Genomic DNA, 15793 nt, shown 5'->3' with positions numbered 1-15793 from the left:
CTGATGCAGGGGCTGTACTTCAGTTTCATCGGTGTTACTTGGGAAGGGTTGGGAAAGACAGGGTAGGAAGGGTGGCGATAAATCAAGAACTAACTCCTAGTATTATATCCAAAATTAAATGAAATGAACTCATTTGACATCTGCATTGCTCACCCACATTTTTCTTTTATAACTTGAATTATCACCGTTGGACATCAGTGATTATTTCTAGACAGTAAAGGAGGATTTCCATTCCCAAATTCTACCCAAGTTCATTCTTTACGTTGTTCTCAGTCCTCAGCCATGGCTGTCAGGGAGTCCTAGGCACAGAGGTGTCACCTGAAGCCCGAGATTGTCACAGGGCGTTCAGAAGCAGCATGCAAGCAGCTGAAGTGACACAGTGTGATCATTTCCATCTCAGTGCTGTGTGATCAGCCCAGGGCAGCGCACTGGGACCCAGCCTGGATGGGTCCCTCCGGAGAAAGTTGGTCTGAGGATGGTGTTAAGTGCTTAAGTAGGAGGCACTATTCTAAGGAAAGAGGAAGAGTGCTCCAGGCTGGGAGAAGAGCACACAGCATGAAGAAACATTTAGCTGAACTGCAAGCAGATAAAGCTCCAGAGAGGTCGGAGATGACCCTGGCGAGGCAGGGACCGCTTTGCTGAAGGCTTTGTGTGCGCTTCGCTAAGGCTGTGGTTTTACTCTATGAAGTGTTGTTCCTGAAGGGTTTTAAGCAGAGGAGGGACAGGCTGTGGGCTTTACCTTTTTTTTATCTAGACGGCACTGGCGGCCGTGAGGATAATGAGTTGCACAGGGACAGAGGGGCTTTGGTGGGGAGGGGGTGGTGGATTCCAGAAACAGGAGTGACTTGGAAATTAATGGATCCTGCTGGTAGCGACACTTGAAACTGAAGTCAGCTTCATCCTTTCTCCTTATATTACCCTAAATTTCTTACTGTAATAAATCTGCACAACTTTTAGCAAATCATCAGAGGTCTGCTACTGATTCTCTAATTCTGAACTCATCTCATCTCTAGGGACATCAGCTGACTTTCTGTAAAGTGATCAATTGAATGAGGTGACCATTTTCTACCTCTAATAATTATCTGTATTTTCTTAAGCACAGTGCCTGTGACTTACTTCTGCAACTAGAATACGCAGGAGATTAAGAAAATTACTGAAATATTTGCAGTGATATCACTGACAAGGAAATTCAGTTATCCTCTCTTCACTGCTAAGCACAGTTCAGTTCTTGTAAAAGTGACTTATTATGGAACAAATTACGACATATACTCAGTGAGCCACTTAGGAAAAAAAAACTTCCCTTGGCATGGTTAGGTCAAAATGCAGTTCCATTTACAGTGTTGTAAGGTTTTTTTTTTTTTCCTTTGCACTAATTCATTACTTAAAAAATAAATTTAGACATTAATTTCCTTAAATGTAAGTCCTTTTAGAATTGAGTTTTACAGAATGATTTCATAAAGCAGAACACTGTATTTTCTACAGTTTTATTGATATTTTTATTTTTATACCGTAACTGTTTGTTATACTTACAGATCCCTTTGGGCCAGGTAACCCTATATCTCCCTAAATCAATAAAACCCAATTATAGTAGAAGAGTGTATTCACATCTGATAGTTCAGTAAAAATATTTCAGAGGGATTGTGCTGCTGAAGTCTACAGAACACCACAAACAAAAGAACCCTGGCCCCGCAGAAACACATTAGATTCAAAATCTCGATTCTGGTCCTAGTTCTGCTACTTAACTTTATGACCGTGTGTGAGCTTTGTAACCTCCCAGCCATGGGTGACCTTGTCTGCTAAATACCAGGGTTGAATAGGAGCTCTCCAAGGCTCCATCCAGATCTAAAATGCTAGGTGTTGAGAATTAAATGTGTAAGTCAAAAAATATTAAACTACCATGTTGTTATATATAACACAATAGATATTTAAACCAGGTGGCTTCAGTTTTGAAACCCTAACAATATTTTCAAACTTGTCCCCAAAAGTCTATCCGAATAAATATGCATGCTTTTATGCCTATAAAACAAACTTCAATATCTCCCACCATTGGTTCTAGGTATGAATTCAGCTTGTTTTAGCATATCAGTGCATCTCCACTACAAAAGAGAATAATTTAAAACATCCTCTTAGTGGAGAGGGTATAGCACAGGTCCTGGGTTCAATCCCCAGTACATCCATTAAAAAAATAAATTAAATAAATAGATAAATAAGCCTAATTACCTCCCCCTCAAATTTTTTTTTTAAAAAAGTCCTCTTAGCTTATAAAATGAACAGTTTGAATAGAAAATAGAATTAGAATAATCCTTTTGTCATTCACTTAATTGTTAGGAAGCTCAGCCTAATTCAGATGTCACACTTATAGTAACTCTAAATTCTAAAAATCTGAATTAAGCAACATTACCAGAGTTTTCTCCTGTGCTAAAAGCTCTCTGAAAAGATTTTATGAGAACTCTGTCACCTCCCCACCCCAAAGCACCCAGTGTGCTTCCACACCAGGTCACGTTACATTGTGTCAAAACCAGGCAGCTGAGCCCGCAGACCCAGCAGTGCCGGCGGCAGCAGCAACTTGCTCTCATTCTCACTGCCTTCCTGGAGATGCAGCTGCAGCCTCCTCTGGGGGTGGAAGTCACTTCTTTGGAGGGTTTTAGACTCAGGAGAATGGCCACCAGGGTCACACTCGTGAGCCACAACTTTCCAACTGTAACAAAACTTTCCTTTTCTTTCCATGATAAACACTGTTCATAGACTTTCTACAGTCATGTAAGAATCACCTTGAATGTCTAGATGGAAAGTGACTGAAAATTTGCCCCCTAAGGGGAACACTTTGCCCTTCAAGTGCTTCAGGCTAGGTCTATTGATCTGCGGGTGTTTCCCTCTGCTTTACTTGGTCTTGGCTACAATTCTAGGGGGTCATCTGCCAGCTATATAAGCAACATCTTAGCCTTTAAAGAAGTCAGCAAGGATAGCAGTGTCAGCGAGAAGAAAACATGTATGCTTCTAATAGAGTTAAAATCAGGACGTCTCCATCAATAACCAGAAAAAAAGCTCTTACGAGTTCACCCTTCTCCTGCTTCACCTTCTTCCCCAGAGACACCCTAAAAAGTAAGACTAAATGTCACATTGTTTAAAATTCTTAGTCCCTTGGCTCAATTTTCACCAGCCAATACTGCTAAGCATTCCTAAGCCCCCACAGCGCCCCCTAGATCATGCAGAAATACACAGTGCTCTCAGCGGCTTTCCAATCTAGCTGTCAGGGGCTGTTCCCAACCAGAAAACAGCCTGGAGAAAACCAGGAGGTGAGGCTGAGTTTCTGCTAAAGTTAAGGATTATTGACTGTACCAGCAATTTTGTAATTAGGGAAGGGTTAGAAAGGGCTCTGACAGCAGAAAGCAAAGAACAGAGGGAGGTCTAACTCTAATTCACCTGCATAGTTTATTTGCTAAGGTCTCGGGTAAAGAAAAAAAAAATGGTATGGCTCAGGAGGGCATGATCAGCCTGGAGTAAACCAATTCAGTGAATAAGAGAGACAGGACCACCCTTTTCAAAGGCAGACAGTGTGTAGTCTTGAAGGCAAAGCCTTCATTAGCTCCAGCTTGTAAAAATAGTAGATCAAGCTACAGACCAAATTAAACCCTGGGCGTCACTCACAAAACACATTCAGAGAAACTGCCCACAAATCGGCCAGTGCTGGTGAAACTCATCAACGCACATTAAACCCTGTATTTCACACTATTCGGACGATGGAGCCTACCGGTTCACCCTTTGGACCAGTTTCGCCAACCGAAGAGAAATGCCATCTTCTCACCACCTAGCAAGTGTCAGGAATGACCTGGAGAAACTGACAACTGTCCAAAAACTCACTGGCCACTTGAAGTGATCTCTGACCACATTCAGGTAAAATGTGGCAAGTAGGAATGTAAATTTACAACTAAATAGGAAGTGTGACTACAGCTAAAATTTTTACTTTACTTGGCTTTTATTTTTTCCCTTCTAAAAAGTTATTGCATTAGTAGATGTCTGGCTTCTTAACCTCCACTCTCAGTACTTTAGGATATCTTTCTGGATAGATCTCTATGATAATTCCTAGAAAAATTCTCCACGGGGCCCAAAGCAAGCCTGGTTTCTCAACATAGCAGAAATCAGCCTTCCAAACAAGGAACCTTCTGGACAGCTTGAGAGCTTACCCCTGTCACCTTTCATTCTTGGAAGTCCAGGGGGGCCAGGAACGCTGGGGAGGCCAGCGCTACCCAAAGAACCCTGAAGGACAAACACAGAGTCCCCAGAAGCACAGTTACTGCAACACAGAAAACACACAAGCCAGACATGGCCTCAGGTGTGTTGACTCCTGTCTGAAACAAATGTGCTGGGCTCGGTTTAATCCTGCTCCTCCAATCTGCCACATTCTCAGGAGAAGAGAGCCCATCCCCTCTCCCACCACCCCACCTCTGAGGTCTTCAGTTCCATGCTTTACGCACCTTCCCAACTGTGGGCTCTTTCAGTTGAGTCCCTGGGATGAGGACAGCCCCACTCGCTGTGTAAACAAGCCTGCCTGAGAACAAGGCAGCATTCACACACAGTCCTTTCCAATTCCAAGAACCAGCAGAGGTCACACGGAGCCCTCCACATCTCCCCAGTTTTAAAATAAATGCTACCAGCCACGTAGATTGAAATACCCTCTGGGGGTCTCCTAGATTTAACTGGAAATCTCACATTTACCTTTTCACACACTCACCCTGGAAGAGAAATCAAGGGTGATGAAATCACCCTCTGTAACTTGTTTTTCTCTCCTGGCTTTTTTTTTTTTAAATTTGTTGCATTTTATAGGAAGCAAATAAGCTGCTGGAGACTAGAAATATTACTGACCAGTTTACCTGGTGGTCCTGGGGGTCCGACTGGCCCTACTTCACTTCGACTGCCCTGGAAAAACACAAACACGATGGTCAACCGGACAGTCTACAAAAATGCACATGTGTAATCCCTGCGTCAGTAAAATAACATTCGACCTAGGTTTTTGTTTAAGTATAAAAGTCATCAAGGTATTCTCCCCATCCTCAACCGAAGGAGAGACCTTTATATAAAATGCCTGCAGCCCCCTCAGTGTTCATCCTTCCATAAATATTCGAGGGCTGTTCACTGTGGTACAGACCTTTCAACAGAAGTCACATCCCATACCCCTACAGGAAATGGCAATCAGGAATTTCCAGTGTCTAAATCACAACCTAACTTAGATCATGGTTATTTTGTGTACATGTTTTATCCTCTCGTTTAGACTTATGTGTTCGAGGTATAGACATATTAAAACTTTGAATTCTACTTTTATGTCTAAAACACAGAGCAAATTTCAGGTCTACAGTAGACTTTAAAGCAGTATCTGACAAATGATCTTGAACCTCAAAAGAGTGAAAAAAGAGGCACAGGACAGAGATGTTTCCCTATAAACTACTACTTCAAAGAGACACAGATAGTAGAAATGTGTCAAGTTTCTGAAATTAAAAATGATTCATTCCATTCGTGCTTGTTCTAAACATGCCTTAAAAGGTTAAACATATTTTGGAAAGTACAATTTATAATGAAGATATACCAAAAGCGACACTTTTGTGAGCCAATTTCAGTTTTTTATTGGAAACTCCAAGCCCTCTGAGTAAAGGAAACACATGAACTCTTCCATTTTTTAACCTGAGAACTTCATACACTTCTATGCAGGCTGATAAAAGCTCGTTTATTATTTCAAAAGACTATGAAAGTAGTCTTTTGAGTTTGTTTTCCTTGTAAAGGACATAACAATTTCATATTAATGCTTAATATTTGTAAATGTTTAATATTTGTAAATGCTTCTGATAAGATTATCCTGACCTGACCCATATGCTAGTCATTGATCTATAAATAGAAGGAAATGTCAAGACCCATAAGCTTTCCAAAGTTTCAACTGCTCTAAAGGATTAAGAAGTGTTTGTCAAGTTGTAAGTCTCTCACTATGAGCTGTCATTTCATGGCAGTTGATTCTTATGACTTACAGGTGATTTAAACAAGATGCTCTTGAATGCTTTTCAAAATCTTTTATATACACGTTCCTGCCTAATATATGAGCCTGGATGATGACATTGGTCCTTAACCCTCGTGAGCAGCTTAGGAGCCAGGAGCCACGCCTGACAAGGATGGATGCTGGGAAGATGTCAGTCACATGGAAACCAACCTCGGTGACAGATTCTTCAGTCTGTCTCTACCCATAAAGACTGGGTTCCACCGCATTAATTCAACCCAGCACTTCAAAGTTCAAGACAGAGTTTCTCCAGTATATCTTCTCTGCTGGCATTTCCAAATAATTTCTGAACTGCATCATGACTGAAATCCTAAATGTCACTGTGCTAATGTGACTTTAATCCACAGAACAATTAATCGTCCTTGGCAGGAAACATCATTAATCAAATCAAAAAAAGAAAGCAAAGTTCTTTGCACAACCTCAAGTATGCATTCCTAAACAAATGAACTGTTATGCCATCGATTCCAAAATAAAAATGATTAATATAGATTTTTTTCTCTTCCACAAACCAAAGAGCTAAATTAAAATAAAGGATTCTATAACCTTTCATTCACTTTGGGAGAGATTAATTTTCTTCCTAGTCAAAGGCATAGATTTACTCTGCTGGAATCTCATTTTCTCCATCTTTCATGAGCTCTTACTATTCAGTTCAGAAGTCTTTCCCAACCCCTGGCAGGCCCTTGGTAACACCTATGAATGGCTCAGAACCCAGTTTAGACAGCCTGCCCTGCTGAACTTCTTCAGCCACGACACTGCCACACACACAGGACCAGGGAAAAGACCGGTGAAGTCATGGGCATTTACTCTGCCATCACTGCACACAGACAGCATGTGGGTCTTCATTTTTATTTCACTTCTATCCTATAATCCTTGGCTAGTATTTCTATAGAAATCAACTCGCTGTGAAAAAGGGGAATGCTTATTTTCACAACAATAGTCAACTAGCTACGAAAAAAGTATTAGGACAAGATTTTTCTGATGGCCATCTTATGATTTCTATATGTTCTAACACCATGCATATTCTTTCTCTAAGTTCTGGAATCCCACGTGGAACTAAGGTGAACATGAGGAATCAAGACGTAAATAATAATCTCTGAAAACGTACATCCAATGAAATACGTCCTGCCAGGAGCAATTCACCATAAACTGGCAACCACAAGTGTGCTAAATAAATGATAAATCTCCTATGTTTCAATAGCTGTGGTGAAACCATATTCTCAGATGTGGGCAACAGAGGCTGGTGGGGAAGTGGCGATCCTGCCCAGTGGCTAATATTTACAAATTCCAGGACTAAAGTTTTGATCTTTAACAAGAGAATTGGAAGGAACCAGGAAAAAAGGTAAAATCGTATTAAAAATGTGAAGACCATAAGAAATGCTCTATTTTTCTCTTGGATGCTCTGTGTCACCATGTATATCCCCAACATGTTCAGGCACATCTGCCAACATTCATCCCTATTTCAGAAGCCAATCAAGGCTTTTTTAAAAAAAGATGCAGACCCTCTACCAGTGATTCCCAACTCTGGCTGTGCACTGAAATCCCCTGGGGAGTTTTCAGAAATACATTGCACTGGTGTCTTCCACCCCTCCTCTCTCTCTCTCCCTCCACAGCCCATCTCTTTGCCCTGATCCTGATTCAGCAGGTCTGGGGTAAGACCCAGGGATTTGTTGGGGCTGATGTTCTGTTGGTGTGTCTTCACTAGCTCCACTTAGACTTTTGTTAAATGCTTGTTGTGAAAGTTCCATAAATACTGACATTTAAAATTTGTGAAAGATGTTTTGTGCCATTGGAATTTGCCAAGCTAACTTCAAATAAAAAACATTCAGTGGAGACTTGACTTATGGAGGCATCAGAGGGTGGAGAGGAGGACATGGACCCAGAGCCCTGTGGCCAGGTCTGAAGTCTGGCTCTGCTATGCAGCAGGGAACTCCAGGCTCACAACTCAATCTCTCTGGGCCTTAGTTTCTTCATCTGTAAAATGTGTTTTTTCGAGGATTACGTAGTCACATGATGCACTTAGAACAATGTCCAGCTCATAGCAAGCACTGCAGACGTGGTAGTTATGTTTACCCAAGGTTTTATTTATTCTATCCAAGGAATAGAGAAATCAATCAAAATCACGTGATTTAAATTTTGTTTTGTTTTGTTTTCTGGAGGAGGTAATTAGGTTTATTTATTTGTTTGTTTACTTAAATTTAACAGACGTATTGGGGATCAAACCCATGATCTCATGCATGCTAAGCATGCACTCTACCACTGAGCTATACCCTCCCCCTCAAAATTATGTTTTTAATCAAATGTTTAACTGAATGTTCTTTGCCTTCCAAATCTCCCAAAACTCTTTAAAAGCACAAATCCTGCTTGCAAAAAACAAGTCTCTAGACCTCAATTCTTGAGCTTCTGTCAAGATCACTGATCACAAGAAGGCACCATATTTGTAAACAAATACTGAGATCTACTTTGTAAAACTGATTTCAGTAAATACAAATACTTCATTGTGGATATCTCCCTTTTAAAATGGAACTACTATATATATATATATATATATACACACACAAACACACACACATATATATACACATACATAAGTGAAAAGCTTTGCTGTACACCTGAAACTCATGTGGTAAATCAACTACACTTCAATAAAAAATAAAATTAAAAAAATAAATAAACGGAACTTCTAAAATATCACAGAAAGCATAAACTTCATTATACTTGTGTTGTCATAATTATTTCACCAAGAGAAGTGAATTTGATTTCACTGGGCTCTAGACTGTGACGTCTGATTGTCATTGCATTTGCCTGATTACCAAACATGCTAACCAGCTGAAGAAGGAATGTTATCCTTACTTAGCACCTCGCCAACTTTAGAAGTGGTTAATTATAAATCACTGTACTTAGTCTGTATTATACACTGAATGCCTCTTTCTGGCAAAAAGGATGTTCAGCCCAGAAGGTCAGTTATGATTTCTATAGACTGTTGCTTCTACAAAGCCATTTTCATATTAACACTGGAAGATCATATTAGTCCTACTACAAGGATGCTTTTTAAGTTTGCCACAAATATGTTTTAAAAAGCGATCCGATGTTACAGCACTGTGTCGTTTGTATTTCCCTCTGGTGTAGGGTTACATACTCCCTCTCACACTGAGGCAGACCACAGTCTGTTCGTACCAAAACCATCGCAGCTGCATCACAGGTCGCTGACCAGGGAGCACTCCAGGGTCTGGTGGGGCAGGGAGCCAGCTCAGGCCAGCAGCGGCACGCCAGGTGGGGCCTCTGAGTTGAAGCTGCTGGTGACGGGTTTGGGATGGGGGGCTTCAAGAGAAACGAGAACTCCCAGATGTCCCAGACCCCGGGGGTGTATAACCTTCAGAAAACCGGGGGTCGATCAGCATGGCACTCATCTCAGTCAAATCACAGGAGCAGAGCAAGCACAGCCCACACAGCAAAAGCCCTGGCAGGTTCTGAGAAGCCCGGAAGAGGAAGATAGGCCAGGAGCCATTCCACGGTAGCACCAAATCAGAGGCTCCAGCCACCTGCCAGCTCTAAACCAGGTGTCACCCAGACCCAGGTGTAAACCCCATGGAGCGTGATGAGGAAAACCAGAAGCACAGTCCAAATGGCAAAGATACGTGCTCACAGGTAATCACTAGAGATGCCCCAAACGCCAATATGTTTTGCTGCGTCATTGGCAAAATTTGATGGATTAATGGTGGGGGGGGTCACACTTAATTTCAAAGACGTGCTTCAGTTACCCTTGGCCCTTTAGTAGGACACCTTAGAAGCAGGTTTCATTCCTTCTACTCAGCTTCTCAAATTGAGATTTGCAGGAAAAACAGATCAAACTCGTGATGAAGAGTTGAAAATGTGTGAGCTTAGCTACTAAAAGGAATTTAATGATGTAAAACGAAAGAACAAACGTATCTTTCAGAACGGAGTAGATCTGTTGTTAAAACTTCACTCTGGAGCTATATATATAACCTCTCATGACACTTCTCTGAAAATTTTATAGTAGGTGAGAAGTCAATTATCATGAACAGAGGCAGCATAGCAGGATTCACTGGACCTCCCATTCAGTTTATTTCGAGGAGTATTTCTTGAGCATGACCTTAAGGCAGGACCGAGGACAGAGATGCAGGGAACACAAACGTGGATCAGACTGTCCCTGTCTCCCTTCAGTTTCCACACCACAGGGCAAAAAGGGAGGTTCCGAATAAGGAGAGATCCCTTCTCATCTGGGAGACAGGGTGTGATCAGGGATGGTTTCACTGCAGAATTAACATTTCAATTACATCTAGGAGGGCACAGGAGACTTTGAGTAGGAGAAACAGACAGAGGCCATCTAAGAGCAGGGTGTGGCAAAAGCAAACAGGTGGCTGAGAAGCACAGAAAGTACTGAGCACAACCTCCAAGGCAGGCAGAAATGGGAAGTAAAACTGGGGGATAAATAGACAGCTCTTGTCTTCTTCCTTATCAGTGGAAATCCGCTGAAGATGTTTAAATGAGGAAGCAAAGGGACAAGGGAAGCTGTACTTGGCAAAACCCAGTGTGGAGGTATGAGCAGACTGGGAGCACGACCATTCCCCAGACGTTTGTGTCTGTCACCAGGACTGTGGGAACATGGCTGCAGTTCTAGGGGGAGGTCACAGATGGCAGGCATCTGCTATTTGCAAGAATCCTGGAGAAAAAAGAACTATCCCAGTCCAAAGATCAAAAGTGCCCTGCTGGGAGACACAGGTACAAGAAGGACAGACGGGAACTAGGAAGGCAATGATCAAGCAGCAGTGAACTATCGCGAGAGCCAGGGAAGTGAACGTGGGCTGAGAAAGGAAGAATCAAATCCGAGGCTGTAAAAGAGAGGAGGTAAATGACTAACAGACCCAGGAAAAGATGCTCAACATCGCTAATTAATAGAGAAGTGCAAATCAAAACTACTATGAGGTATCACCTCACACCAGTCAGAAAGGTCATCATTCAAATCCACAAAGGATAAATGCTGGAGAGGCTGTGGAGAAAAGGGAACCCTCCCACACTGTTGGTGGGAATGTAGTTTTGCGCAGCCACTGTGGAAAACAGAAGGGAGATTCCTCAGAAGATGAAAAATACACTTGTCAAAAGCTTTGGATCTCGGGGGCAGCCTAACAAGCTCCCAAAGGCCGGGCCTCGCCCCTTCTTCTGCGGCAGCTCGCAGGTGCCCCACAGGGTCCGGGGCGGCCTCCGCTCCCAAGGCGGGCCCACCCGCGCGGGCAGGCCGTGGCCTGAGGGCCAGTCTGAGGTGCTCCGGGGCCGTCCAGCGCCCTCCCACCTTCCGGGGCTGTTCCCACACTCCAAAGCCCGCATATGAGCGGCTGCCAAGAAAGACGCGGGGTTCAGTGAGCACTAATGTTGGGGGGGGCCCCAACCAGGGCGGCGGGCCTGGGGCCCGCCTCAGGGTCCTAACGGGCCACGCGGCCAGGACCTCACCTACCTCCGCAGCCCTCCCTGTGCGCCTCCCCAGCTGCACAGCCCAGGCCTCACCCGCCGGCTCCCGACCTGCGCGCCCCCACCAGCGCCCCCTTACCAGCCGGGCGGCGGCAGCAGAGGCGGCAGCAGGCGGCAGGCGGCCCAGACCCCAGGCCGCGTTCCTCTTCAGGGAGCTGGTCCAGGAGCACGCGGCTCCCGCCCAGCTTCCACTGGCTCTGGGCGCGCTCCCGCGTCCGCGCGCGCCCCTCCCCCTCCTACCCTCAGTGCGGACGCTAGGCTGCGGCTCCCGCAGTAGGGTCCCCGCGAGTGGGGCGGGGCGGCCCCACTCCGCGGCCAGGGCTGGCCAGGTCCCCAACCCCAACGCCCCCACCCCGCACCCCACAGGGTCCCAGCACCCAACTAGAACGACCACCGCCCCGGGCCAGGCCACATTCCCCAGCCCCACTCCCCCTGCTCGCCGACCCCAACCCACTCACTGCCTCTCCACCCCCTTCCAGGCCCGGTCCCAGACTGATCGGACCCCCAGGACAAGGCTCCTTCTCACCCCTAAGTCCCCGCCCCCGTCTGCACCCCACTACGTCCTAAGCTACAGCCCCCACAAACCAAGCGGACCTCTCCTGGGTCACCCCGGGTCCCCCCACCATCCAGAGGTAGTCCCCTCACCCTTCATCCAGGAATTAGCCCCCAACCCTCAGCCGAGTCACTTCCACTCCCAGCGACCCCTCTCCCCTCTCAGCCTGTCCCCCCTCCCCGCGGGATCCCCCACACCCGGAGTGCACCCATACCCCAGCGGACCCCCTCACCCCTCACCTCGCGGGGGCGGGGCGGTCCGGGTTCCGATCACCAGGGCGACAGCCGCCAGACAGGGATACCGGGCAGAGTGGGGGCACACAGCCCTGTGTCCCAGGTTCCCGGCCTGGGCGGGTGGGGCTGCAGGCCGTTCCAATGCCTGCCCGGGTGTCCGACCGCACTCCCAAGCCCCCACCCCTCCCCCTGTGCCCAGTGCCTTCTCAGTGCCCACGGGTCAAGGTGGTCCCGGGCGGCAAACCTCTCGCCAGTGGGCCTTGGGTGCTTGATGGTGCTGCCGGGAGGGAGGGGGCAGCCCGGCCCCGGGAGCAGGCGGCGGGCTGCCCTGGGAGAGCCAGTGGACTTGCTCCCATCTCCCCCGCTGCCTGGCTTGGGGGCAGCCTCAGCTGCCCCAGCTTCCTGGAAAGAATTTCTCTCTGTCAGCCTGCTCCTGGGAGGCAGTCGGGGTGTGCTCAGGAGATGGCAGGATTGGGGCTGCCCCATGCTAGAGTGGGGATTTGCTCCCATTTCCCACTCCCGGTGTCGCTGCCCCCGCCCATGCATAATAGTCAAAACAGTTTTCTTAATATAAATATCCAACTATATTAAATCCCATCCCTAGGACTGCTTGGAACAAATATGAGCTATTTGAAAACAAAGAAGACTATTATGGAAATAGAAGAGGAGTCTGAAGGGATTCAGTTTCTTAAGGGCAGTGGAACTTCTGTCTTAAGGATTGACAGCTTAGAACCCACTGGTAAGAAACCTGAGGGCCATGAGTTGACAGGTTACTATGCTTATAATTAGAATTTTTAGAAAAATTAATTTATAACTATTGTGGAGCCTCCTTTACTGAGGTATGTAGACAGACTTAATATCTTCCTAGAAGGTTTAAAATTACACCTCTGGAGAAGCCTTATATCTTTACATGTTGTGAATGTAAAGCTATACTTGGTGGGTAAGACTAAATATGTTTTAAATTTTTTCAAGTTTTTTAATATAATGTCAATAGATGCATCATTAAATTAATTTTATCAAAATTCTGTATGTTAATAAAATATATTTGTGCTTTCCATTTAGATATAGTAGTTTCTGAGCTCAATCACGGTGTTCTTGGATTAGGACTGGACACAGTAGAAGAACAAGAGGAAAAGGAGCAATTTTTTGAGAAAGGCTTAATATCTTCCACGGATTATTCAAGATTAAATAAGGAATACGTGCATAATATAAGTATAATATACACTAATCATTAAATGATTTTTGTGTCTTTCTGTATTTTTCAAAGGCTGGTCTATGCATGGACTTAAATGTGTTGATATTTTAACAGGCAAAAGTTAAATCTTATTTTTAACTCTCTCTGTTCATTATTTTGGTTGGAGTTTCGTGTGTGTGTGTATACATATACATATATACATATACATATATACATATGGAACATGTTGATTTGTATTTGTATTTGAGAGCCTCTAAATATCTGAAATTTCATGCCTGAGATACTGTTTAATCTAATAGCACTTTGCCAAAAAGACCTAACTAGGAAAGTAATTTGTTAAGTGATTTTCCACAGATAAGGTAGATAAGAGAACCCAGGTAGCTTTTGTAAACTCAGGGGAGATCAGACCAGAAAGGGAAGGAGGAACCAGGCAGCGAAGACTGACTGGGCTTGTGTCCTGCCTTTGGGTGTGGTCGGCCCTGACGCTGACCAAGAGGCCTCATCTGTCTTGGGAATCCTGCTAGCTGACTGAGCTGGGGCTCTACAAGTGCCATAGACCTTTGGCAGTCTCAAGACTTTGGTGAAACCTGATCTCTTTAATTTCCTCAGTTTCAGTTTTTCATTTAATTTTTTAAAATATAAATGGAAGTCAGATTACAGTTTAAGATTTTAAGAATACCTTTAAGAACACCAAACTATAATTAGACAAAGTGGCAGGAGACTCACAGCCTCCAGTTATTAGAGTGCCTGTTCTCAAGAAGCGTAGATTTTTTTACACGGTGGACAAAGCAATGACTGTCATGAACTGTGTGGGGTCTGAGGTTTTTACTCTTCTTCCAAGCCAACAAGTCAGCCTGCCAGTTTTGTGGCTGCTGACAGCAGATGCAAGATTTCTGGGGCAGAAGCAAAAGGATTTTATTTCTTACCACAAAAGAAGTACCAGGATGTCACGGTTTTTTGCCTGGGTTTCCCATGCCCCGCAAGGTTTGCGAGGTCCGTGGTGGCTGTCCACCTGTGCGGTGGGCTGCTTGACAGGAGAGCGTCACTGAGTCTGGGCATCTACTGCTTTATTTCAAAACAGTTTCCTCATAGCTTCCAAATATTTAGCTTTTGACAGGAGTGCTTGGGAGGACATTTGTATTGTTAGAGACATTTTTTAAATTTACACAAAGGATTGCACGGAAATGTACTGTTAACATGCAATGCTCAGTTAAGTAAATCTGTTTTAGTAATCAAGCTAACATGGAACTAACTGAAGATAAACAAGAGAATGAATTAAAACACTAAGAACTGGCAGGTAATTTCATTGGGTTTAAAATTTAAAGTATTTGAAAAGATAATATAGCTTTCAGTAAGGACATTGATAAGTGAAAAATACTTAAAAGGAAAATTGTATTACTTTGGAAAGAGCTTGATCAGGTAGGATGAGTTGCCTATGTTACAGGCTGAACTACTAAGGAATTGTAAGTGCACTGCTGCCTCATCTGTTGGGAGTGGGTAATAGACCCATGCAGAAGACAGAAAAAGGATTTTTACGCTGGGACCAGGGGAATCTGTGAAGCCAGGACAAATATTTCCAAAGCATGGTTGGGGAGGGGTATCTTTTTCCATCTTCCAACTTTTAATGTGTCTGTTTTTATATTTAAATTGGTTTTCTTGTAGATAGCATATAGCTGAGTTTTGCTTTTATATCCAACCTGACAATCTCTGACTTTTCATTGAGATGTTTGTACCCTTTGCAAAAATATACTCACTGGTATGGTTATTTCCTGTTTTGCCATTTATTTTTTATCTTTCCGTCTTTTTTTGTTATTTCTTTTGTCCTGCATTGTTTTGGATTCATATCTATAGCATTCCATCTTAGCCCTTGTCTTGGCCTGTCAGTTGCACTTCTCTGCTCTGTTTTCTCTTAGTTGTCCTTTGATTCACAATATGCATCTTTATCTTATTACAGTCTAATTTCAAATAACACTATACCACTTTATATGAGTCTTACCAACCATCAACTCCCTGCAATCTTTTTGCTATTTTTGGCATACCTTTGTTCTATATATCTTAGAAACTCCATGATGTATTATTATTATTATTATTGTTTTTAACAGTCTGTTACCATTTTTTTTTTTACTTTTAAGGAAGATTAAAAGTTTATGCTTATATAAAAATTTATATTTATCCACATATTTACCATTCCCAGTGACTTGCATTCCTTCACATAAATTTGAATTTCTTTCTTTTTTTACTTTTTAAAATAAGATATAGTTGGTTTATATAGCATTGTATTAGTTTCA

At 43.8% G+C, this 15793-nt stretch overlaps 2 long non-coding RNA genes across 5 annotated transcripts in view; one reads left to right on the top strand and one right to left on the bottom strand.

Annotated features, from left to right (window-relative positions):
- The window catches only part of LOC140685711 (uncharacterized), a 28389-nt gene extending 16603 nt beyond the window's left edge, over positions 1 to 11786 (bottom strand). For 3 of the 4 annotated variants that reach the window (XR_012059065.1, XR_012059067.1, XR_012059068.1), the window contains exons 1-2: positions 11604 to 11786; positions 4864 to 4917 (exon numbers count right to left, since the gene is read on the bottom strand). This is a non-coding gene — a long non-coding RNA (uncharacterized lncRNA). Of the gene's footprint in view, positions 1 to 3751; positions 3803 to 4863; positions 4918 to 11603 lie in introns of those variants that run through there. The other variant, XR_012059066.1, reaches the window with a different exon arrangement.
- A 1068-nt stretch (positions 11787 to 12854) lies between these two features.
- LOC140685713 (uncharacterized) lies at positions 12855 to 13636 on the top strand. The gene is made up of 2 exons (XR_012059069.1): positions 12855 to 13049; positions 13373 to 13636. It is a non-coding gene; the product is annotated as an uncharacterized lncRNA (long non-coding RNA).
- Positions 13637 to 15793: the final 2157 nt, after the last annotated feature.

The sequence above is a fragment of the Vicugna pacos genome, chromosome 15 (assembly GCF_048564905.1).
Source record: "Vicugna pacos chromosome 15, VicPac4, whole genome shotgun sequence".
Taxonomy (NCBI): Eukaryota; Metazoa; Chordata; class Mammalia; order Artiodactyla; family Camelidae; genus Vicugna; species Vicugna pacos.
The sequence above is the reverse complement of the archived record's forward strand: the minus strand, read 5'-3'. Positions and strand labels throughout refer to the sequence as shown.